At 33.7% G+C, this 26613-nt stretch overlaps 1 pseudogene; it reads left to right on the forward strand.

The window, feature by feature from the left end:
• LOC149544892 (uncharacterized) overlaps positions 1 to 26613 on the forward strand; it is a 53642-nt pseudogene that overhangs the window by 20793 nt on the left and 6236 nt on the right.

Genomic DNA, 26613 nt, shown 5'->3' on the forward strand with positions numbered 1-26613 from the left:
AAAAAAAAGTTCCAGGCTTGCAAAATTGACATCATTTTCCCATCTTTTGGTGTATGTCATTTTTTTGTCACATACAAAATAAGATTCTACCACTCTAAATATAGAATGCACATGTAGTTGCATTCTATATGCATGGACAATAGGTGGATCTAAAAAAATGCACCACATTTACATTTATTTAATAGGTCTATTAAGTTATTAAAATTCTTCACTATCATGAATGTTAGAACTATAACTACTATGGCTGAGAGAATGTCCTTAGCAAGTCAACACATAGAAAGTCTTGATTTTCTTGCATGCTAATGACATTACGCTTGCCTATAAGAGTCAAAGTTACAATGTTCATGATGGTCTATAACTTAAAATATCTAATTAAAGACCTCTAATAAAAATGCAAACCTGTTGCAATTTTTAGCTCCACCTGATATCATATGAATATGAATTGAGATTGGATATTGAACTATGGCCTCCTTCTACATTGCCTAAAACCAAGAGATTTACACAGTTAGTTGTCATGCAATCATAGGTTAATGTTGAGCTTCACTTGGTTTCAAGAATAGTTTAATATTCTCTACTAATCAAGGCCAACCATGTGAAGGTGGAAGATCTTTTGGCCCCACCCCCCACATCTAAATTCCACATTAACATCTAAAATTAATTCATTCTATTAATAAAATATAAAATTCATGAATTATCATATGATAACATTCATTAACACATAAGTTTCATTAGAACATTCACATTAACTTTAAAACATAAGATTCATTAGAGCATTCACATGAACATTCAATAGAACATAATTAAAACATCTAGACATAAACATCAGTCATTATCAAATAAGTTACATATATGAGAATCATTTCTTTTTGTCTTTTTCTTTTTTTTCCTTCCCTATATTGTTGTAGAGCCATATCCATGTTGTCATTAACATTTCTTCTCACCCATGGATGCAATCTCATTGTCCTTTGCAAAGGCAGATCCTCTAAAATAACAAATAAAAGGGTTAGATTTAAAAAATTTGAGACTTTAAAGAGTTTAAAGAATATTGTAGCTCTCTTTACCTTGTCCAACCACAACATCTTGCCAGATGAGTTGAAACTCAACACGCTTATTAGGAGCAACCTCTACATCCCCTACAATTACAATACAAGATGTTTGCTTAATCCCAACACATTATAGCTAAATTTGTATTACTATACCAAATCCAATTTAAAATGTTTGCTTGCATTAATAATCTAGAAATAAAAATTGAATATAAAATATATACCTTCAATACTATGATTCACATTCGAATTGACACCTCCATAATGCTTGACTGGTGTATCAGGATTGGTAGGTTGCAATCGAATGTAAATAATTAGTGCATTTATCAATAATGTATACATATAAATACAAGACAAATACTAAGAAATGTTAATTATTCATTTTAATACATATAAATATATTGACTTCAAAGTTTTAAAAAAATATATAACCATTGCTTCCTTACTTAAAAGAAATAAAACAACATATTTTTGGAACTTAATATCAAATACAATAATTGCTAAAATATTCAATTTGAAATAAAAATGAATTGATTTATTTATCTCATTGATAGATTTAGCAGAAGAACTTTGTGCACTCATTACTCATAGTTGTTCAACCATGGCTTTATAGCCCCTTTCGTAGGTTTATTTCTTGTCATGTTCATAAGTTATTTTTTAAAACTCCAAGGCCTGCATTTTTTCTTGGTATCATGAATTTTTTTTAATCAGTTTCATTGATACCAAATAGTTTACAATTTATAAATATTTGCATATATACTTACAAGTCGTGCAACAAGTTTTGAATACCCACCCAAGTTGAGCTTGTGTTGCTCGTGCTTCTATTTTCTTGCTTCGGTTGCTATTGATGTGTTAGTCAACCTATGTGAAGTTTGAAATATGTTAGATCACACAAGTATTAAGAGTAATTAGTACATAATTTTATTCTTAATATTATGACATACCTTCTTTCCTCAAGTGGTACTATTTCTCCATCATGTCTTGCACTTTTTTGAGTGGCATCCTTTTTTAGATTCTCCCACTCAATAATAGGAATATGGGGGGAACTCATAATAAGGGTTGGTTTGCATTTGGATCCTATAGTTGTACCTAATATACTTCAAATCTTGGCCTGCTTTCTCAAGGAGCCTAAGCCTTTGGAAGACATTGGGTCCAAAAAGTGTTGTCATGAAATCAATGAGTTTATCCTTTAACTCTTTAGTTTGTAAATTCCACCTTTTAAGAAAAGGAAAAAACTATTAGATTCATAAATGAATTGAAGCTACCTTTTAATTTACTTGAAGAAATAAATCAAAATAATCCTAATCTGGAAATGAACAAAATATGATACCCTATGTGTATGGTCGGCCCAAATATGTGCAAACATTTATCATTAAGCTTTTCATACAATAGATTATTCCTTGTAAAATAATAATGAGATTAATAGTTATTGCAAGGTACTACATGGAAGGTTAGTTCATTTTATTATGAGTATAAGATTGCATAGTAAAAGAAATAATCAATCTTAAAGGACTTGGAAGTTGGGCTACTCTCAAGGGAAGTCCATCTCCATCTCCATTGCTCATGAGCAATTGATCACCATTATTTAGTTTTCCTGTACATCTCACACAATTTCACCTAGGAATGTCCTAATAACCTACTACATAAAATGAATCCAATATTATGAAATGCCCCTTAAGAAATAATAGTTCAAGTGAAATAAATATATGAAAAATTAGAGAGAGAAAGAGGAATCTACTTACCAATAGACATTGCCATGCTACGTGTTGTTGACATTGTAGTTGGCATTACCTCTTTGATTATGTTTCTTGTAGTAGGTGGCATAGTGAACATAGGATCAATGGTAGGAGCCAAAAAATGAGATTATTAGAGCACAATAAAACAAGATTGTTAGAGCTATTAGAAATATTGTTCGATAAAAACACAAGTGTAGGATAGAACATGCAATGTACTTAAACCACCTAGAGTATCATCCTCAGAGGCATTTACCTTTAACCTATTTAGCATCCTCTCTAAAAATAACACATAAGTATTTTATTTAATGACATAAATAAAATAGTATACTATAAAAATTGTTATTGAGCTTTTGTTATAATTAAAAATACATTAATACTTATTGTATATGTCTCAACTAGGTGCATTAGCTCATCCTCTCTTTGTTGTATTTAAGGAGTCTGAGATCAAATTGATGTCAATTGTGTTAACACTCTTCATAGTGCACAAAGCACCTTTTACAGTGCAACCATAGAATCAGTGTCTAAAGAAAAATCAATAATGACATAAATAAAATAGCATATTATAAAAATAGTATATTATAAAAACTGTTATTGAGCTTTTTTTATAATTAAAAACTACATTAATACTTATTTTATATGTCTCAACTAGGTGCATCAACTCTGTAGACACCTAAAATTGTCCAAATCCCTTATCCTGACCAATTAAATAAATATTTATTATTTATTTAATTCCCTTACCTTTAATTAAATAAATTTTACATTTATTTAATTATGTTCATCCTTTCTTGATTTAAATAAACTAAGGTTTATTTATATCCTAACCTATTCCCCTCGCATGCTAACCCATTCACTTTAATTAAGTACTTCATTTACTTAATTAATCCCTTTCCTAATCCCACGTGGAATTAAATATTAAATTTAATCCTATTTGAGCACATGGCCTCTAACTTTAACCCTCACCCAACCTCACTTTCCTAACCTAACCCATACTTCTAACCTAGGTCAAACCACTTATCCACTAATTAATCCTAGTTCCTCATCAAAGGTTGCTCACACATGTGTGAGCATCTTTCCCCCTTTTGAATTGGTCAAAACCCTAATCCATGTGGAGTCTACTTGGCCTCCACCTCATGGGCACCTCATTGATGCTGAAAGATCCTAGCCCTCTATCTTGCATTCAATCTTAGCCATCCATTGCATCTCTCTTCCTATAAAAGGAGAGCCCTCTCCTCATTTTCACATGAGGCACCATCTACCTCATTGTTATGCTGCAAGAATTAAGAGCAACCACATCCCATGAGCAAGGAAATCAACAACCACTTGGTGATTTGTGAGGTTTGCATAGTGCTATTTTGGTTTCATGTTATGCTTATTTACATGTTCTCTTACATATTTTGAGGTTTGCATAATCATGCAGGAATATGCATTAGTTGCTTATTATTTATTCCATTTATTACATTTTTATGCAATACAAACTCATCCTCTCTCTGTTGTATTTAAGGAGTCTAAGGTCAAATTTATGTCAATTGTGTTAACACTCTTCATAGTGCACAAAGCACCTTTTACACTGCAGCCATAGAATCAATGGCTGAAGCCTCATCCTACTCATCGTGTGGCTCCTCATGGAATGCTTTTTCCTTTCCCTTTTCATGATCAAAACCCATTTTTGAGAATTATTAATGTTGTATTTAAAATAAATCCAAAATAATAGCACAAAGAATAAAAAATACACATTAACATATTTCTTATATCTAATTTGTACAGCAACAATGACTTTTACCTATCAAGAAGAAGTCCCATGAGAACTATCCTTGTCATGTGTATCGTGTGGTTGTTGATCCATACTATAGCCCTATATTTCAAAAAAAATGATTGAGGCATGTTAGAGCACATTTGTTATTATTCTAAGCTAGCAAAAAAATAAAAAATAAAAAATAATGTTGGATTTATTGATTGGAGTTGATTTTAAATATGCATAGTATGTACCGCCTTGGTCATGATAGTGGATTTGTTTGTATCTATGTGATTCAAATTGTAATCAATAAGAAGCTCTTTTCCTTAATGTATTGATTTTATCGCACATGCAAATATGTGATTTCCTTCACACACCTCAAATATGCAATTGGGTTGCTCTTAGTTGATGCAGGTCATGTACAATTTATAAAACTTGCAATATTCCTTGATTCTTTTGGCCTTCCATCAATGCATATAGCTATAGTTTTACTTTGTTCACTAACTTTTTGTTGTATATAATTTTTTGCAAGTGCATACCTACACATACTTTTTTTTTATATCTAACAATCTACATCCAACTACTATAATCATAGTAAATTTTGACATACTCCATCAATTCAACAACCTTGTTGTAAGAGACCTTTATTACATCCATGGAAATAGGCCGAAACCATGTAATGAGGATGGTGCTATGTGATATATCCTCTCTCTAAAACAAAAATCAGTGTTTATTGGAGGAAGTTCATCGAGGACCCATTTTTTCTATACATTTTTGTATGTAAAGGGCACATTAGAGTTTCCTTCACTATCATCATCATAAGAACATGACCCCCCTTGAGCAAGGGAAAATTTCATGCACTTATTGAGTTTCTTTCTGATATTTTGACCTCAAGTCAATCTCCTTGATTTAGACATACTATATGTCTTACTTTCTTCTTCCATTCCTACATTTTCCTTTCTCAAGGAAGATAAATATGATAAATACCTATTTGTTGGTACCTGCGCTCCATCAAATAAGTGGGATAGGTGGCAATGAGAGAGATATTTTACAAATGGTAAAGATGTTAATCTCTATGGGGTGTACTAACTTATATCTAATGATCCATGAGATTGTATGGGATGCTCGTGAAAGGGCTTTGAGTTTCTACATATGTAAATTAATTGTCTTATGTTAGCAAAAAAAATTATTATACATATACTCAAAATTACATCGAATATTAGCATCACATATGAATTATAAACATTAAAAGGTACATGAAAAGTTAATCAAATTAATCATTGATCTATCAAGAACTCAATATCAAATAGCATAGGCATTGATCACACAATTGTACATTTCATCCCCATCATTAATAATCAAACCCCCCCTTCAATGTTAGCTAATCAACCCCCTCCCCCTTCATTGATATTATTCTTCATCCATCTCATCATTAGAATCATCAACATCATCGATATCATCACCACCACTATTGTGGTCATTGTTGTCATCATCATCATCATCATCATCATCCTCCTCCTCATCATCATTGTGATTAGTAGTAGCATCAATTTCATCAAGAGAATCATCGGCTATCTCTCAATCGTGATCCACTTCTTCCTCTTCCTTGATATCTTCTTCTTCCATTGCATTATACTTTATCAACGTTCTTCTTGGATCATGTATCATAATAAATGACCAACCCAATTTATGTGGAACCTCTGAGTAAAATACCTACTCACATTGGCTTGGAAGAACATAGGTCTCATCCCCAACTGGCTTTAAAAACCTTGTATTAATCATTGGAAATCAATTCTCATGCTCAATAATAATTATATTGGGATCATTTTGATTGAGTTTTAGTATTTACCATTTGATGACAAAGAGAACTAATTTGATGGAATTAAAGTCACAGTCAATTATATCAACCAAAATTCCATAGTATCAATTTTGAGATTCTCGAGGATGTAAGTCACTTCTAGATGAAATATTGGTCACCTGGAAGATTGCACTTATCCCAGAATCACAAGTTCTCTTCGTGTCATCAAACTTTTTGATAAAAAATTTATAACCATTGCATAAAATATCCTTGTGGTGTTATCATGAGTTCAAAAACGTGCAATTGATTAACAAACTTATAAGTTCTTGGAGATCTCTTAAACCATAAGCTAAATCTATTTCCTTTTGTGTAACATTGGGATCACCATTACAATGAGCTTGTATAACCAATGAAGACATAGATTCCCATTTTAATCTATGACCTGAATGTTGTCATCATTCAATCCATATTGTCATCCAATCTTTAATTGTTCTCAATAAACAAATGTATTGCATCCCACTCTTTAGAAAAAGCACAAAAGTAAATAGATTACTTATAGCAGATTTATTTTTAATATTGAGCATTAATTAACTACAATAACATTTAATAATTTATTACCTTTCACTTTCCTAAATCTACCATTTCCCACCAAGTACTCCCCTTCAATATTTTTAATGGATTCAAGATCCCAAATGCAATCTATATGGGCCTTTACTACAAGATTAGGAAGATATTGAGTAATGTACACCATCATCTAGTATCCCATATATCCCTCAACCATAGAACCCTAGGGACATGCTCTTTGGCAAACCAAACCCTTCAAAAATTTCAAGTGTCCCTCAACTATCTACATTGACCTAGGTTGTACAAGTCCACACAACTCAATCTCCTCAACTTGGTATATGAGGCAGTTTTGTAGTGCATTGAAAAAATTTGAAGGTAAACACTTTTCATTTCACACATTAGTGAAAAAATTCTTTTCTCCCAATATTTTATATCTTCTTTATGGATTTCTTTAGATGACAACCACCTACAAGAGATTCAAGACACAAAAATATATAAATACAAAACTTTACAATATATTACTTGTTTGATATATTGAACAAATATGACTAATTACCTAATGTATTTCCAAGATCATATATCACTTGTTTTATATTATTGTCAAAGTTTTCTAGGAGTGATAGAGGTAGCACATACTACAATAATTGTCAACTGATTATTTTATTATTTTCTAGCGTAATACAATGAACATTAAATAAAGTTTCACAAATATCTTGTAAATAAAAAATACCATGACTTACCTTGATGAAGGTATGCCAATCATGTGTTTTCAGTCTTGGCCCAAATTCACTTTTCTTTGATATGAGATTGATTGATTATATTTGTAGCAAATCCTCTAGGAAATCTTTTTTTTCCATATGACTTCTTTTATGGCATGACTTTGTTTCTAATAACCAATGAAGGGAACTTTCATTAATCCATTCTCCATTGCTATTTGATTCAATGATATTTTTCATTACATGATTGAAATCATGAATGTCACTACAAATTTTGGCAAGTTTTTTCTTTGTCACGCCTTCCAATATTTTTCATAATGTCTCGGTTACATTCATTCCAATATGCATAGTATCAAACAAATGCACAATTTGTTGCTACTTGTAGTAGAGAAGCCTACTAAATTCTTTGGGATAACATTTTAGTCCATTTGAAAGGTGCTCAGTGATGCCTTGATGACCTTCACGATCATCAATTACATAATTAGCCAACAAAACACAATCAAAATATATAATTTCCAAACATAAACCATTAGGTGGAATGATACCAACTTGAATTATATTAAATTCCAACTACCATAGGTGAGGTGTCATTCTTCATGGATTTGATGTAGCCTCTTCTTTCCCACTGAAAAGATCTTTTTTGGCACTTCGATACTTATGATTTTTGTGGACGAAGTGCCTATACTCATCAAACATATGATTTCTTAAACTTTTGGAATGACAATATTTCATCTTTGGACCACACAATGGACATGAAAATTTTCCCTTTGTTTGAAGACCTACAAGATAACGATACAATTGGATTGAATATACTCATTTTTGGAATTACTATTATTGCATACAACTAGATTTTAACATAAAATGCCATAGAAATATGTCAAGCAACATGAATTGTCCACACAAGCATTGCATGAAATTGAATTTTTTTGTACAATTGGTCTAGAGATATCATACATAGTGAAACCATTCCATAACACCACCAACTCGTTGATAAGAGGCACAATATCTATATTCATATCTTTCACTTGGTACTTACCAAGTTGAATTAACAACATCAAATAATTATTGTGATCATTTCACTCCAAGACTTATATTTACATGTATATAACAAGAAAATAATAAAATTCTTGGAACAATCATTTCCAACATAATGTGCTCCCTCTTTATTGACATCTTCAGAGGATTGTTATTGTTGATAACAAAAATAGGCCACACTGAGTAAATAGATCTCAGTTTGACACCATCAATTGCAAGAGAAAGCCTAAGGTTTTGAGGTTCTCCTTTAAATTATGGCCACTTTTCCTCTATATCTATAAATTTTGAACCATCCATAGGCATTTGAATAATGTCATCTCAACTTCTATTGTGTGCATGGAAACCTATAAATTTTACCAAGCTATTGCACCTGAATAATCATTTAAGATGTGGAATAATGGGGATGTAATGAAGAACCTTGTTAAGCACCTTTTTTGTCACTTGATCATCTTGATATCTACTCATTATGATAAATAAAATTAGCTTTAGGACAAGCATATGTTGTTGTGATATGGAGCCTAATCAAACTTAGAGGTTTATTCGGCATAGTTTCTCCCCAGATTATATTTATGGGGGTTTGGGGGCAGGGCCCCCAAGATAGGGTCAAGGGGCAATGCCCTTGTAGGGTCTTGGGGTAGTGCCCTTATATTGTAAAAGGCATCAGCTACTATTTTTCTATTGGATGACTTATTCTAGCCCCAATTTTCTAAGTGGCAAAAATCTTGTATAAAATACCTTATGGTTAGGGATTTCATAATGAAATTGTGATATTGTAGCTTCTTGCAGTGGTATTGAGATGTAAGGGATTGTGGATTGTAATCACTGGGTAGTAATAATATTGGACTTTTTGTTGGTGGACATAGCCCAGGGATTGGGTGAACTATGTTAAATCTTGGTTTCTTATGTTCTCTTCTGTGCAATCTATTATTTTCTCATATTATTTATATTTGCATGTAACTATTATTTCTATTTGTGGTTAATCCTAACATATATTGCTTGATAATCCATTCCAATATGTTTCATAGTGGCACATAATTCTTGGTATGAGTAAGGGAGAACATTTTATGGTGGTAATAAAAAATCACCTATTAATCTACTACAAAAAATACAAGTCATTAGTATAAACAACCTTAATGGTACATGTTTCACCTTTTATAGACTATAATGACATATGAGTCAAACCTTAGCATATGCAACATTATTTTGTTGGATAAATCATTCTTAATATTCAAATTCACCAACAAAAATACAACAAAGAGAAGAGTTGATTGGGATTCTTCACAAAGGATCATGTTTTCCTTCTCAAGTATAGGTATATCATGGATGGCCTCAATGTCATCCTCATCATAATCATCATCAGTAGCAACACAAATGAAAAATGTGTAATGGATCAATGCATTCATAACGTCATCTGCAAATGTGTTTTCTGGTGCATGATCATCATCTTCCATGGGATCATGATCTTATCCTTTAATAATCACACCTTCATGTTCCTCCATATTCACACCTCCATATTAATTATGAAAACAATATAACAAAAAACTTACCAATGGATGATAATCAAACCCCCCTTCAATGTGATCATTCTCCCTACAATGTCTCCTAGTTTTTTTGATTTTGATTCTTCTTGTCTTTAAGCCATTACAACTCTTGCAAGGACAATAACATTCATCATCACCTTCTCTTTGAATGTTAGACAAAATTCTAGCAATTGTCTCCCTATTTTGATCAAATTCCCTTGTATTATTTGACATGATCCTTCTTCAACATACACATTGACATTAGAGAGAAAACCTTGAAAAAACATTGGACATGGTGTTCTTAATGTTTATATCTACATATATGGTTTTGAAAGAAAAAAATGGTGTAATTAATGTGTATATCTACAAAAATATTGGACATGGTGTACTTAATGTTTATATCTATGCATATGGTTTTGAAAGAAAATTTGGTGTAATTAATGTGTATATTTGAAAAAAATATTGGACATGTTGTACTTAATGTTTATATATGTACATATGATTTTGAAAGAAAAATTTGGTGTAATTAATGTGTATATCTGCAAAAATATTGGATATGTTGTACTTAATGTTTATATTTGTACCTATGGTTTTGAAGATGGTAGAATTATTGAACAAGTTGGTCTTTTAAAACTTGCTCAAAACTCATAAGTGGTAGACTTATATATGGTGTTCGATTAAAGTCATAAGTGGTTGGAAAACTCAAAACAATCTTGGGAAAATGAATTTCACCTCACCTATCTCAAATTCACCATTATTCTTTTTAAATGTCCCACTTTTGCATTTCATTCCTATTCATCACATTTCTCACCCAATGATTGACCCATCTCACCCCTATGTTGGAAATACAAATGGGAAGTGTATACTTCAAAGAGGGAGGGGGGGGGGGGGGGGGATGGGTGAATTAGAAGTATTAAATTCTAACCAATAAAACTTTCAACTTTAAAACATTGCATGCATAAACATATAGAAATAACATGTAAAGCAAATGCATCCACATAAAAACTTGACACTAGATATGATTACCCAGAAACCCTCTAATGAGAAGGTAAAACTGAGGTGGGGATGACACCCACGACTCTTCACTACTGCAGCAATAAAGTTCACCTATTAAGGTTACATATTTGAACCATTCTCATGATCTGCCTTGTGAAAGGCATGCCCTGTTAAAGACTTACAAAGGATTGTTAGATCCTACCTTGTTAAAAGATTTTAACACCCTGTTAGAAGTGTGCCTAGCTAAAGGAATTTAGAACACTCACTTGGAATGTCACCTTGTTAAAGGATTTATACAATGGCTATTAAACCAACCTAAGTCCATAGGATTTCATTTTGTTGATACAGTTGTTACCAAGTATAGTAGAATGTTTGATCTGATACACTTACAATTTGATATTTTTGATTTCAGATCCTTATTCAGTTCATCTCGGTTCTCTCTGATCTGATATCAAATTGTTGTAATCTTGAATCTTTGTTCTACTAACTAATTCTAAAATTCTATATTGCTTCTAAGTCACCTTCAACCTAATCAATTCACCCCTTCTTCTCTTCCTTCAAAACTTCACTAGAATCTCTTCCTTGCATTCATTCATCCTCCTTGAACTATGGGACTTTGTCTTCCTTTAAAAAGAGTTTGGTGGGTTAGGGTTAGGTATGAATCTACAATTGAGATTCATCCAATTTTCCCACTCAATTCCTTCCATTTTTCTAATTGGTTGCATGTAGATCACATAAGGAATACAAATAGATTCAATCTTATCTTCAAAGCTTCGAGATCTATCTATATGTTAGCTCAAAAGTAGTTTACATAGTTTTTTGTGCCATTACAAGCATCTAGATTAATTTTGTGTTGCTTGGCACTTGATAATATTGATGCTTAGCACATACTAAAATTTTTTCTGGCTCAGCACTTGAACTTGCTCGGCATCTATTGTTCACTCAACACTTGAAACTTGCTTGGCTCTATCTATCTACTTGGCACTTACTATTTACTTGACACATGAGTGACTCAGCATTCATTCCAACTTGGCATCTATATTATACTTGACATATGTCACTTAGCTTGGCATGAACTTGGAAAATTTCTTAACTGTGTTGACACTCAATTGTCAAAACCAATCTGAGATCAACAATCCCCCCCTTTGACATGAGTGGCAAAAACACTTAACTATACATGATGAATCTAATCTCCTCGGGTATAATATACATTCTGTTTGGCATATATACAAAAGTTCAAATTTTGTTCAAAATTTTGTAAAGAACTATATGCCCCAAAATTTTATAACTCCCCCTGAGTTAATGTACCTTTTCTTTATCCAAAATCTCTCTGAGTAGATTGACTTGCCCCTGCTGATAGTCCTTGCCTTTATTTTGAATTCTGATACTCTTTATCTAATGTGTTCTATTATGCCCTATTTCTTATTTTTTTCTCTCCCCCTTTCTTTGCTCTATTTATTTTGTAACTCCCCCTTTCACATGTCTCCCCTTGCATATATCTCCCCCTTTTTTACACTGATGTCAAAGGGTTTATACACTAAGTTCTTATTTATCTAGGAAGTTCTTGTTTACTTCCATTACAATCTTGAGAGTAGCATCCCAATTGTCTATGGAAACATCTAAGGACTTGATTTGAATGGTTGTCTCAGCTTCAAGGTGAACTAAGCCATCTAAAGTTGAAATATTAGGATCTTTCTTGAGTATTAACTCAGCATAGGCTAGTTTTTTCTATAATATCTCCATGTGAGAGGTTAGAGAGGCTTGAATTTTAACTAACTTGGATCTAGTATTAACCTCTTCTATTTTCAATGCAACTAGTTCCTTTTGTGTGTGAAGTGATGTATGAAAGTGTTTCTCACTTTGAGTTGGATCTTTTGGCAATTGCATGCCTAATACTTTCGTATTTCTTTCCAAGCTCATTATTCTTTGGCTGGTTTCTTGTGTGAAGATTAAAGGATCACACAATTTTGTGTACAGTGAGAATATATTCTCAAGTACCTTCACTTTTTCTATCTTAGTAGCTAGCTCTACTTGTGATAGTGCTATCCCACTAGATATTTTCTCATTCACCTTTCCTTGAAACTTCTTCTCAAACCATTCCAAGAGTTGTAAATTAGTCTCCTAGTCTTCATTGGTCACCTATTCAACAATTTCTAATATTTGTTCCAATATTAGCTTGGTTTCATTAGGAGCTTGCAAGTTGAATGCATCTAGAAAGATGTCTTTTATCTAAATTAGTGCTTTCCTTTTCTTATACTCTTTTATGAGTATCTCTTGGTTTTTCTTCCTTTCTAATGCCTCCTACATCTCATTGATCTAGTCTATGTTCATGGTTGCATAGTCATACTTTGGAATGACTATTTCTTCATCTAATTTAGGGTCTCTGTAGTGAAGTACCTTTCCAATATTTGTGGAGCTCGAGTTTGGCGCTAAAATTTGGAATGGCATTGCTTTAGTGCTTGGCTTTTGAAGGACTTTTGTAGGAGTTCCAGTAGTTGGTAAATTAACCAATGTTTGAATTGCTTCCTACTCCTTTTCTTTTGGAATGTCCTTCTCCTCCTCTATTTTTCCTTGATCAATCACTATTATTGTGGTGCACCTTAAGCTTGTGCAGTAGGAAAATTTTTTTTGTGTGTCCTATTTGTTCCTTTGTTGGCTCCTCGGTAGTTGTAGTAACTTTAACTATGGAATCAACCTTGACTGATGAATCTTTTGGTGCTTGCTCTTGAGGTTGTCCACTTGGAGCTATAGGGATGGTAGTGGATATTTCTTGTGTAGCTACCTTGTCCCTAGTTAGTTCAGCTACTGCTTTCTACAATTCTTCTACACTGAACAATACTGGGTTGTCACACAACTTTGCTTGTAAAGTTGATTGGTCAAGGATCTTCTTTAGATCCTCTACAGTGAGTGGGTTGATGTTCTAAACTATGTTGTCAGGAACATCCTTCACTTTGATCATCTCTATAGGTGTGTTGTTGTCATGTGGATGGCTTGGTGGTGGAAATTATGTGTCTTTCACACTCTGATATGTTTGCTACTCCTCAACAGTTGCCGTATCATCTTATTTTTGTGTTTCATCCTCCACTGTGTTGTCATCCTTTTCTTTTTCAACTTCTCCTTCTTTATCATTCTCTTCCTCTTCCTTGTTGTTCCATCCCTCAAAGGGGTCTTCCTCTCCTTCCTTAATAGTGGTTAGCCCATAAATTAACTTCCACATTTAAGTGGACTTCTTGACAACATCTTCAATCTTGTTTTGAAGAATGTTGAAGGCTCTACACTTTGGTGCAAACGTGCTGCCATGTTTCTTGTCTGCCTTTGTTATTTGGCCTTTTGACAAGTCTGGCATCACTTGTGCCAATGTAGACTCCCTTATTTCTTTCTCCATATTTAGGCAATAATGCCATTTATTTTCAACTATGGAATATAAATCCTTTGGCATAGTAGTGTCAAATTCACACTAGTACATTTGAGGTCATTTTTCGACCATTTATTAAATTGGTCGGTATGGAAAGGGAAAATATGGCTTTTTTTTAATCTATGCCCGTGTTGGTCAAAATTTTGACCAACATGAGCTTAATATGTAAAAAGGGAAAATGCTACCCATTTCATTGTATTCTATTCAACTTCAACGCGCATGTGGGAGTTGAAGAACTAGGGCTATTTGACTAGAGAAAGAGATCCACACTAAAAATGTAGATTTACAGGTTAGTTTTATGATAGGAAGTGAAATCATCCTATTATGAGTCATGACAGATTTGTTGTGCATAATTATAAGTCTAGAAAACATGTTTAATGGTTTCTCTTTTGTGGCAGAATATGCTTGCACTGGATTTGTCAACTGAAGTAGAAGATTCAAAGATAGGGGAGGATACAAAGTCTTCATCTTCTTCTTCAAAGGGAATGAGTGTTGGAAAGAAGGCTAGTATTGTTGTTGGTGTTATGTTCAGAGTAGCATTGGGTGGACTAGTGTTTGTGATATATAGGAAGAGGCAGGAGAACATACGCAGAGCATAGTATGGATTCACAACATGCCAAGATCTGCTCTAATGGGTGTATTCATCTTGAATTCATTTCACTTCTTTTCTATTATCATTTAGTTCTAGAGAAAATAGCATTAGGGTAGGGTTTAAATTTGTTGGGAAAGATTATTTTGAGATTAAGTCTCCCTTAATTTTTTTCATTTTTGTTAGTGACAGACATGAAATCAAGCCAATTCATATGGATTTATTTTTGCTCAAACAAGAAAGATTATTTTGAGATCCCATCAACAAAGTTAAGATGCATGGTGGAGCCAAGATTTTGGGAAAGAAGTGTGTTTCTACATGAGGAGTATTTGAAAAGTGGGAAGCTTGTCATATCTACTATAACAGGTGTTACATAGGAGGTTGTCATCACTTCATCAGGGGAACAAGTGAAGTATGATTATCTAGTGCTTGCCACTAGAACTGCTTATGATGGCCCTCCTACAAAGGCAGAGAGGCTCAACCAGTTTAAGGAAGGTAAATAAATTACAACATTTAGTTAGTAATGTGGTTGATTTTTTAGGAAATTTGATTTATGAGAACATATCATCAATCTTCAATTCACCCATCATCAATTTTCAATATAATTGTATAAAACATTTATGGACTTGATTGTGTATGTTTGGATCACATTCTATGATCTATCATCATGAGAAGAGAATGTAAGAATCAAATTCAGAAATAATTCATACATTTCAATGGATTGTGGAAATCTGATACAATATAATTTATAGAAAATGATAAATTTTTAGATTTCAATTTCTAGACTATGATCCTTTCTATTTTTTTTCGAAAGGTAGATAGATTCAAATAGTTTGAAGTAGGTATATAAATTACAACAATTGGTTATATATAGGAAACTTATTTCTTGCTAATATATCATCAATATTTAGTTTCAACAATCATCAATTTTCAATTTGATTTATAGCAAATGAATTTTTTTTCAAATTTGAATTGCTGAACTATAATGTTTGTCTGCAAAAATTTGAAAAGAAGAGAGAGTCAAATGATTTGAGAGAGGAATATAAATTACAACATTTGATTAGTCCTATTCTTGAGTATATACAAGGAATTTGATTCTGTTAGCTATCGTGTTTGCCATTATGTCAAAAGATTGACCTATTAACATTCAATACAATCACGCAACTTATAGAACATATGAAGTGGTTAAGTCACATAATGAATTTTGAAGAGAAATGTTAGTAGTTAGTCCAATAGATTTGTAGGAACATATTATCAATCCTCAATCTTAGCCATTATCAATTTTCAATTTGATTTACAGAAAAATGAGAAATTTTTAGATTTGAATTGTTGATCTACATTTCCTTCTGCAAAAAATAGTCTGGACCAGGTATATAAATTATAACATTTGGTTAGTCTTGTTCTTGAGTATATAGGGAATTTAGTTCATGTGAGCATATCGTCACTCTTCAATTTCATCCATCATCAAAATTTCAAAATGATTTATTTTATAGAAAAATAAGAATTTTTAGATTTTGTCATGTCCCGCCCCAACCATCATAGCACTGTTGACATTTTGTTTCTTTTGGACTTTGATAGTTAGACTCTAGATGACACATTATTACCCCCTATGGACATTGATATTTTGATCCTTAGACTATTTGATTTCATGTTATGTTATTGGGACATTGATACCTATATCATTAGGCTATATGATGATTCCTTATGATGTTACTAGGACACTAATATTCTAAGTAGTTTTTATGATGTTATTCAAATATGCTTACTTACCTTCTTGATGATCCATATGTCATGATTAAAGCTTATGTTATACTCAAGTGAATGTTTGATTTTTGAATTGTGGTCTCCATATGGTGCTAGATTATCATGTCTTAGCATATTTAGAGTAACATTAAGAATTCATGTATCATTTGAATAAACTAGAATTGTATACTTATATTATATTTGATGCATTGATTAAGGTAGATTAATTCCATGATTTTCTGTAAGAATAAATGATCATAATGTTTTATTATCTAGATTACAGAATTGCTACAAATGTGAAGTGTTTAATGTGATATGAATGGAAATACATATTTCATATTAGTTATGTTATTCATTGATGATAGAATCTATGTGATTTATATTTACATTATCATTTTATCACCTTATTCTTGGACTACTAATATTTGCAATAAGTGTGCAGGAAAGAAGCCCATGGATTTATGGAGAACCTTGCTAGGTGTTTGGAAAAACCAAGGTTAACCCTAAGGAGGGTATAAACTTTTTACCCTTGTATTTTATTTGTAAAACCAATTTGTGTGTATTATTGTGATTCTATAAAAGTAAATTTGTTTTTCTTGATGGCTTGCCAAGTGTGTTGTGTGTATTGTGGTGTCACCTGACACATGTTCTCCTTTGTAGCATGCTTAGTGGGATGGTAGGTGGTTGGGTGAACCAAGGAGTGGTTTGGTAGGATTTCTTTTCCCTAGGTGTATTTATGGGTCCAAGAGGGATTCTTTCCATGCTAGGTCGAATGCACACCTTTTGTGAATTTCTAGGAGGTTTACACCATCCCTAGGGGTAGTTTGAGGTCTTATTTTAAAGCCCATATGATATACCTAGGGGGTAGGGGCATTTTAAAGTATTATAAGCTTCCCTAGGCATTGAAAAGAGCACCCAAAAATTGTGGATTCCCAAGTTGGCCGAATTTGGAAACTTAAGCATCAAAAGAAAACATTCTTTAGAGAGAGTTGGTTGGAGAGTTCTTGGGGGGAGAATTTTTGGATAGATCTGGAAAAAGAATCTAAGTGGGGTAAAATTTTGGAAAAGGGGAAAAAAGCAAGGAGAAGAAGATAGCTTAGGAAGAGGATTGCTGGTAAAAAGAGAGGGAGCTCAAATTTGCTTGGAAACCAGGTTGGTAACCTTATGTACCCTTGCTATGAAAGTTTGTTGTTAAGTAGATTATTTTTATTGTGTTATGCATGTGAGTTTTCTATAATGTAGTTGTAATATGGTGTGTTGTAATGTTGTGTTGTGTGAGGTTGAGGGATCATGTTTCAGTTTTGGGGTATGTGTGTATTGTGATTTACTTTGTGTTGTGAATTCGTATGTTCTTGTTGCAGTTTTATGTTTTGGGTGTGACAAGGTGAGTCTTATCTCTTGGGAGGGAAAGAGAGCCTTGTGAGGGTAAGGGGTGCATAGGGAATGTGTTGGGTGAGAGTCTCTCCTAGAGTAGGAGAGGGATGCCATATGGGTGTTATGGGCCCCATATGCCACCTTGATGGAGTTATAAGTATTGTAAAGATGCCATGTGAGGGCATGTATGTGGTGTTGGGTTGCCTTGTGAAGGCATGTGTATAGAGTGTATAGCCTAATGAAGGCATAGTTGCAGGTGGAGTCTCCCTCAACATTCATTTTCCACCCTTACCCCTTGAGATGGATCTACATGTGATCCTAAGTGGTCTCCCTTGGTTGGGAATTTTTGTGGTTTTATTTGTCAACTGTAAAATGTGTGAACAGTTTTGTAATGTGAGCATTGTGTTGTAAATGGTTGTTAGTAATGTATTTCCACCTAGTCAAGGTTCTCCCTGCTCGGGGGTGGCCTTTAAAAGGCCTAAGGTTGGGAGGAGAGTACCATGGGCTTGTTTGTGTGTGTTGTACTGTAGGTTGTGATCTATGGATTGAAGACTTGAAGAGAAGAAGGATGTTGTCTTATTTTCATTTGCAGCAAAAACATACTTCCAAGTGAATTCTTATTGTATTAGGGAGAGTCACCCTTGGGTAACTCCCAATATTGTGTTTTATGACAGCTTGTAAGCTGGAAAATTGTATAAGTGGACTGTATAGGTGGACTGTACTTGTTGATATGTTGCTACATTCAGTGATTTAAGAAATTTATATATCATGCACTATCATATAGTATATAGAAATGAGTAAAGTTGTTATGTTTTTGTTTCTAAAATGATTCTAAGAGAAAATGTGTGTCTCCATTTGAAATTGATACATTTGGTTATAAAGACATTTTGTTAGAATTTCAAATAATGTTCTGGTTGGAAGGAACTAAAGTGGTTAGTGAAGTTAGTTAAATGTATTGTAGTAATGTACATCAATATTGTAGATCAAGGAAAATAAATACAAACAAATAAAATAAAATAAAAATGCTTTCATTGAAAAAGAAAAATATATTTATATTTGCTGGTTCCTTTGACTGTAATATTGGTGCACTAAAGATTTGAATTGTTCTAACTACTAATCCTTTTGGACCTTTGGCACCTTAACTACTATTTTCTTAATTAATACTATCAAACTTTTACAATCTATTTGTAAAGCATTTTTTCTTGGATTCGACTATGTGTACTTTTTAGCATCAGCATTCATCATCAGAATGAGAGAGTATAGGATTAGAAAAAGTAAAATGATGGATCATGTAGTATGATCTAAAACATTGGTGTTAAAAAATACACACAATAAAATATTAAAAAAATTGCTTTATTGATTTTTTTTTTGTACTAGATGAACAATAATTAGCTTAGCAGTTGATCACCCAGCCTGCCTCTTTCTTGTGTTTTCCAGCCTCTTATGTTTACCTAGAATCTCTTCCTTATTTATGACTCTAAAACCATCTGTCTTGAGCTTGAGTGATTCATTCCAAAGTCATTGTATCTTTTCTTGAACTAGTTATCTTTACATTTTCACTAAATTTTTGTTTAGCACTCAATGCCAATCAAAACATCCCATGGACAAATACGATTTGGATTTAGGGTTTAGAGGGACATACAATTTTTTAGCATCAATGTAACGGATCACACTACTACATAAACCATTAGTAGGATGAGAAAGTGCAGGATTGGGAAGAGTGAAAAGATAGATCACAAAAACATTGATGCTAATAAAACACACCATTCGAATCCCAAAAAAATGACTTCTTTTATTGATCTCTTTTTATATTGTGAAAAAATAATTAGCAGTTGATCATCCAGCTTGCCTCTTTCTTGTCTTTTCCAGCTGCTTATGTTTACATAAAATATCTTCCTTATTTATGACTCTAAAACCATCTGTCCTGAGCTTGAATGTCTCATCCTATAGTCATTGTATCTTTTCTTGAATTCTATTTTGTACTTATTCTAAATCAAAACATCTCATGGACAAATATGATCTGGATTTGGGGTTTAGAATTTATAAATTGGGGGTTTTCATTCATGAGAAATTGTGGGTAATGAGAATTATGGATTTGAATGTGGTTTTTTTATATTAAATTTATTTAAATTTTCATTAAGATCTTGTTGTTACAAAGAAAAGCAGTAATTGCCTAATTTGAATATATCTTTCTTGTAGATAATAAGAAGATTAAGGATTCAAAAATAGTCTTGATAATTGGAGGGGGGCCAATTGGAGTGGAACTAGCAAGAGAGATAGTGGTAGATTTTTTAGAGAAGAAAGTGGTCCTCATCCATGCTGGCTCCAAGCTTCTTGAATTTATGGGGGAAAAGGCATCAAGAAAGGCTCTCTCATGGCTCAAGTCTAAGAGAGTGGAAGTGCACCTCAACGAACACATTGATTTGAACAACATTTCTAAGACCACAACAAGCTTTACTACAAGCAGCGGGAAGATCATCAATGAAGATTCCCACTTTGTATGCATTAGCAAGAGAATGGGCACATCTTGGTTCAAGGATTCAACATTTGCAGGTGTTGTAGACAAACATGGATTTCTCAAAGTAGATAACTCTTTGCATGTGGAGGGGCAGACTAATGTTTTTGCTACAGGGGATATCATCAATGTCAAGGTAAGCATGATAGAATATGCTTGGTTCTAATTCTATTGATAATGAGGTTTAAATCAAATTAATCTAATTGGTAGGAACAAATTTGAAAAAAAAATTAGTTCTCAATTTAGATGTGTCATACTAAAAATGGAATAAGTTTTGAATTTTCATTTTGGTTCAAAATGAGGATATGTTAGTCCCATTCAAGAGGTGGAATTGAAATTGTCAATTGGAATCAGAATTGAATCAAATTTTCATTTTCATTTTTCTTGCTCAATAAAATCTAATTCTGAATTATCATATCCAACATCTAGCCAATTATGGGTATAAGACAAATGTAACATTTGCTAATTCCAACAACTAAATGGGTTCACTTTTGTTTGTATATCTATTTTTTTTACATTCCCATTGAATCAATTGATATATTATTAATATGTTCAAGAGAGGAAGGAGATACATAAATGTGATCCAAAATGTAGAATCTCCTCATGCAATCAAAATCTAGAAGCAAGTTAAAGATAACCTAATAGTTGTTGATGAGAGATGTTTGGTGATTAGTTTATATGTTGGGTCTCTAAAAGCATAGCCACTATTCTTTTTGGTTTTTTTGTGTATGGATATTAAGGGCTTTGCATATTTTATTGGTCTTCTGTACTAGTGTGAATGCATTTGGAGCTACCTTTCTACACATCTTGAATATGAAAATGGTATTCTTCTAAGAACTCAAAAATGGTAGGGGATAGACTACAATCATGTTTAGCTTCTATGTTATAGTACTTTTTGATGGGTTATATCCACCAAATTTTACGAATATTGGATTCCCTATCAGCCAAATTCAATATTCATCAAGTTTTCTTGTAACATATAAATATAATTAGAATTGTCAATTTGAATACATTTGAAACAATTTGATAGCCAATCTATCCAACAAACAAGTTCCAACTCCTTAAATTTATCTAGTATGTAATGCAGGTGGCTAGATCGAAGCCCATAGCCGAATCTCATTGGCACTTGAGTCCAAATGGCATGTTCTTGCCTGTTCTTGATGAAAGAACTTGTAATGTACTTATTGGAAGGTTATGCAATGCACACGTGCCTATAGAAACTCTTCTTATTATGAGCCATGTGATTGCTGCATGTTCCATTTGTTGTCAATTATAGCAAAATTGTTCATTGTTTATGTATTCACAGAAAATCCATTGATGCTAAGATGTTTATTTTGGCAATGAGGGATAGAGGATGTATTCTAAATCCAGTTACATATACCACACTAACCAATAAATTTTTTAGCAGTTACACTTGACAATAAAATTTTGGTCTAGAATATGAAAACTTTTTTTGTCAAAACTTTTTATTCTACTACTAATTAACTATCAATTTAGTCAGAGAACTCTGTAGTTTTAATTAGTGGTAGAGACATATATCTCTTCATTGAATCCATGTCTGCGTTATGAGTATTTCTGTGCAATGGCATAAGCTTTGACACTACAACTTAAGAAGTTAATCCCAATCAATCATAGGGCATTCAATAGTCATTCCTTTGCTGCGCTTGTAGGCAAGTTTTTTCTTTAAAGATCTATTTTAAGTTTTTATCTTAACCAATGGAAAGCATCAAATCCTTATGGAAATTTCCTTTTAGGTGCCTACCAAAAATGGTATGATTCTTCAGAATGATGGGGCTCCTACACAAGCAGCATAATGATCTCTTTATGGGATATATTGGATTTTGCCCAAAAATAACAAGTCTCACAACACAAGTTATTTATAAATAGTATTCTATATATAATATATGTATTGCAATTCAATTTAGAGAAAATTTTATCAAGGATTTATGATCATTATAAAAATGATATTGAAAATAGAACACCCTAAATTCACTTGTATCCATTTCACTGCATACTTCTAATAGCTGACCATATTAGGAATTCGGTGGAAAAGCTTGATAGGATGTTGGGAGAGTTGAGACTGTCCTCCTCAACTAAACTCAAGGGCACATAATGAGTGTCCAAGTCATATGGACCCTTGGGCCATGAGAATGGCAATATGTCTATCATCTTGTAGTTGTCGTATTTAATGATAGAACCAGTACTGGTGCATCTTTCTATCAAACACTTTCAAATTGATCCCAAATATGATGTCTGATGGAAATTAGATAAATAATTATTAATCTTATGTTCCTTGTTAAGAGGATTAGAGATATTCTTCCTCAACCAAGGCCAGGGGCATGGAATGAGCCTTTGAGCAGAAGCCTTAGTCCATCCATCTCATGATTGGCATACTTGATGAGGGAAGACCATTACTACAGCATCTTCTTAATAAATTTATATGGAGATTAATAGAAGAATACTTGCATACCAGTTACTTTCTATTATATTCTTTATTTCTATTATTTTATACACCAATTCTTTTCTAATTCAAACATGATAGTTTGATTTCCTTAATTAATATTCATTCTTATTTGTGCTCCATTCATGTCCTTGTTGGTCAAATTTATTATTCTTCAATTTTACTTGATGCTATCTACAAATGAACCACCTCTCTTTTTATATCCCTAATTGTGGGGAAATGTTACATTTTTCATTAGTATCATCTCATTTTGAAGGATGCATCTCCTTATGATCAAGCAATGCCTTTGAATATTGTCTATTTAATCTTAATCATAGTTCATGAGGGATCATAGCCTATAGATGCATTTAAGTAGTAGTTGATAATTATATTTTGTTTAAACTTGTAGCTCGCATTAATGTGCCATTTAGCTGTAGTTGGCCCTTGTTAGAATTTTACTCAACCTTTCAAACTAGCATCTGCCCTTTTTCCTTTCTTAGTAGGGGCTAGCCTCTTACAATGGATTGTTATTAAATTTGATTGCAACGCCTAGTTTTTATATAATTATAAGTCTGCAATTTATAGTAGGGGCTTGACAAGAAGCTCTTGATTATAGTCCTAATCTTCCTCAACACCTTACTCATCAAAAGTCGATTGAGGGTTTCCTCAATGCAAAATTAGGTGATATAAATGGGTTTGTTGGTAGCACACAAGTTTTCTCAATTTCCTTCACAACCACAAATCTGAAATTAACAAGTTCAACTCAATTCCCAGAATAGTAACTAAACCAAGGACTATTGACATTTGTGTCTGAACTATCCAACTATCTTGAGGGCTTCCTTCCCTACAAAGGTATTGTGCAAAATTGCAAAGACTGAAATTAAAATTGGATGACCATAAATGTTAGAACATGCCCTCTCCGTTTACATCTATTTCTCTTTGAGTACCAAAGTGTGCAATTTGAAATCCCATTGAACAGATGCCCACTAGAGATGATGAGTCAAGCCTAAATCAAAGTGTTTAGTCAAGTTTTATTAAAAATCTTTGAAACATTAGATACCTTGGATCATATTACTAGTATATCTTCACAAGTCCAATCTATTAGTTGGAATGCTAAATACCATAACTTAAATTAAATTGCAAGTCTATCTTTAGTTCTCTCAGATGCTTAGTCTTCTTATATACCCTCTTGGAGGTCCAGGTCTAAGCCAAACAATGTTTTGTGGATAGGGGCCACCCACACTCATGCCACCTCAAGTAAATACGATATATATTCATATTTTTTGATATATTTGCTGCTGATGTTTTTAATATATGCTAATCAATTCAAAGTTAATTTTGATACCTTGCAAATGGCTCTATGGTCGTCTTGAAGAAAAGGATGTGTCAACTTTTTTTTTGAGACTAATCTAAAATGAAAAGCTCAATGTTCATCAAGTTTTATTTGTTATGTTCTTATATAAGAAAAAATTGCCCTTTTTAGCATGTCATGCTTGGAAAACCATTCAAAATTTTTGCAAGTTCTTCATTCACCATTGTTTTCATTGGTAGTTTATGATCTGATGCCAATTTTTTTGTAGGCAGATTTGGTTATCAGCAGCAACTTTTCCCTGGTATTAGGCTAGGAAATGCACCTATTCCAAATTTCTATCTTCCTCTTGTTCAACCACAACAAGGACAGTGATCTAATGTTAGGCAGTCTAGAGCTGCACCCATTCAACAACAATAGCAGCAGCAGTAGATGCCACTTATACCTCAACATGCAAAGCACACTTTATCTATATTTTTAAATTGTTGTACATCAATCTTGCTTCTTGACTATTTTCCACAACAAGTCAAATTGTGATATTATGTTTTACCTTGGAAAGAAAGCACATAAAGGATAAGACTTGGCGAGTGTACTTGAACAATCAACTTGTTGACATGACTTGGTGGGGTGACTTGGTGAGCCCACCTAGTGAGTGTACTTGAACAATTGACTTGGTGAGCTGAACAAGTGATCTGACATGGTGAGTGGGCTTAGAGAAGAAACTCAGTGGGGCAACTTGGCAAGCACACATAATGAGCCAACTTGCCGAGGCAAGGTGGTAAAACTATTGGGTGAGCCGACTTGGTGAGCTGACTTAAAGAGTTGACTCATTGAGGTGACTGGGTGGGGGTGACTTGGTGAGCTAACTTAGGGGGCAGACTTGGTGAGTGAACATAAAGAGTCAACTTGGTGAGTGTACTTGAATTGTATGCTTGGTGATCTGACTAGGGGAGTTAGCTTGGCGAGCTCACATGGCGAGTCAACTTAAAGTGGCGAGTTGGTGGGGAAAGTGGGGGTGACTTGGTGAGTTGACCTAGAGAGTTAGCCTAGGGGGTGGACTTGGTGAGAAAACTTAGAGAGTCGACTTGGCGAGCATACTTCAATTGTTAGCTTGGCGAGCTGACTTGGGGAGCTAGCTTGATGATCTAACATGGCGAGTGGGCTTAAAGTGGCAACTTGGTGGGGCAAATTGGTGAGCTAGCTTAGCAAGGCCACTTAGAGACACGACATAGCAAGCTAACTTAGTGAACAAGATCGATGAGTGGACCTAAAGATTGACCTTGATGAGGCACTTTGGTGGGGTGAATTGATGATTGAACTCAAAGAGTCAACATGGTGAGAATACCTAAATAGTCAACTTGGTGGGGCAAGTTGGCAAGCCAACTTAGCGAGTCCACTTGGTGGGGTGAAATGGTGAGTCGACTTGGCGTAGTGACTTGGTGAGCTAACTTGGTGAGTAGACTTAAAGACTGACCTTGATGAGGTACTTTAGTGGGGTGACTTGATGAGTGAACTTAAAGAGTCAACTTTGTGAGCATACTCAAATAGTCAATTTGGTGACATGACATGGTGAGCTGACTAAAAGAGTCAACTCATTGAGGTGACTGGGTGGGAGTGACTTGGCGAGCTGACCTGGAGAGTTGACCTAGGGGATGGGCTTGGTGAGAAAACTTAGAGAGTTGACTTGGTGAGTGCACTTGAATTGTCGGCTTGGCGAGTGGACTTGGGGACTTGGTGGGACATGTAGGTGAGCTAACTTTGTGAGGGGACTTGGCGAGCTACTTGGTGAGCGGATTTAAGGACTGAACTTGATGAGGCACTTTGGTGGGGTGACTTAATGAAAAAACTTTGAGTCAACTTGGTGAGTGCACTTGAACAGTCGACTTGGTGAGCGTACTTCAATTGTCAGCTTGACGAGCTGACTTGAGGAGTTGGCCTGGCGATCTAACATGGTGAGTGGGCTTAAAATGGCAACTTGGTGGGGCAAGTTGGCGAGCCAATTTAGCGAGGCCACTTAGAGATGCGACATGGTGAGATGACTTGGTGAGAAAGCTCGATGAGTAGACCTAAGGACTAACCTTGATGAGG

The sequence above is a fragment of the Cupressus sempervirens genome, chromosome 8 (genome assembly GCF_028749045.1).
Source record: "Cupressus sempervirens isolate cs-2001-9-10 chromosome 8, ASM2874904v1, whole genome shotgun sequence".
NCBI lineage: Eukaryota > Viridiplantae > Streptophyta > Pinopsida > Cupressales > Cupressaceae > Cupressus > Cupressus sempervirens.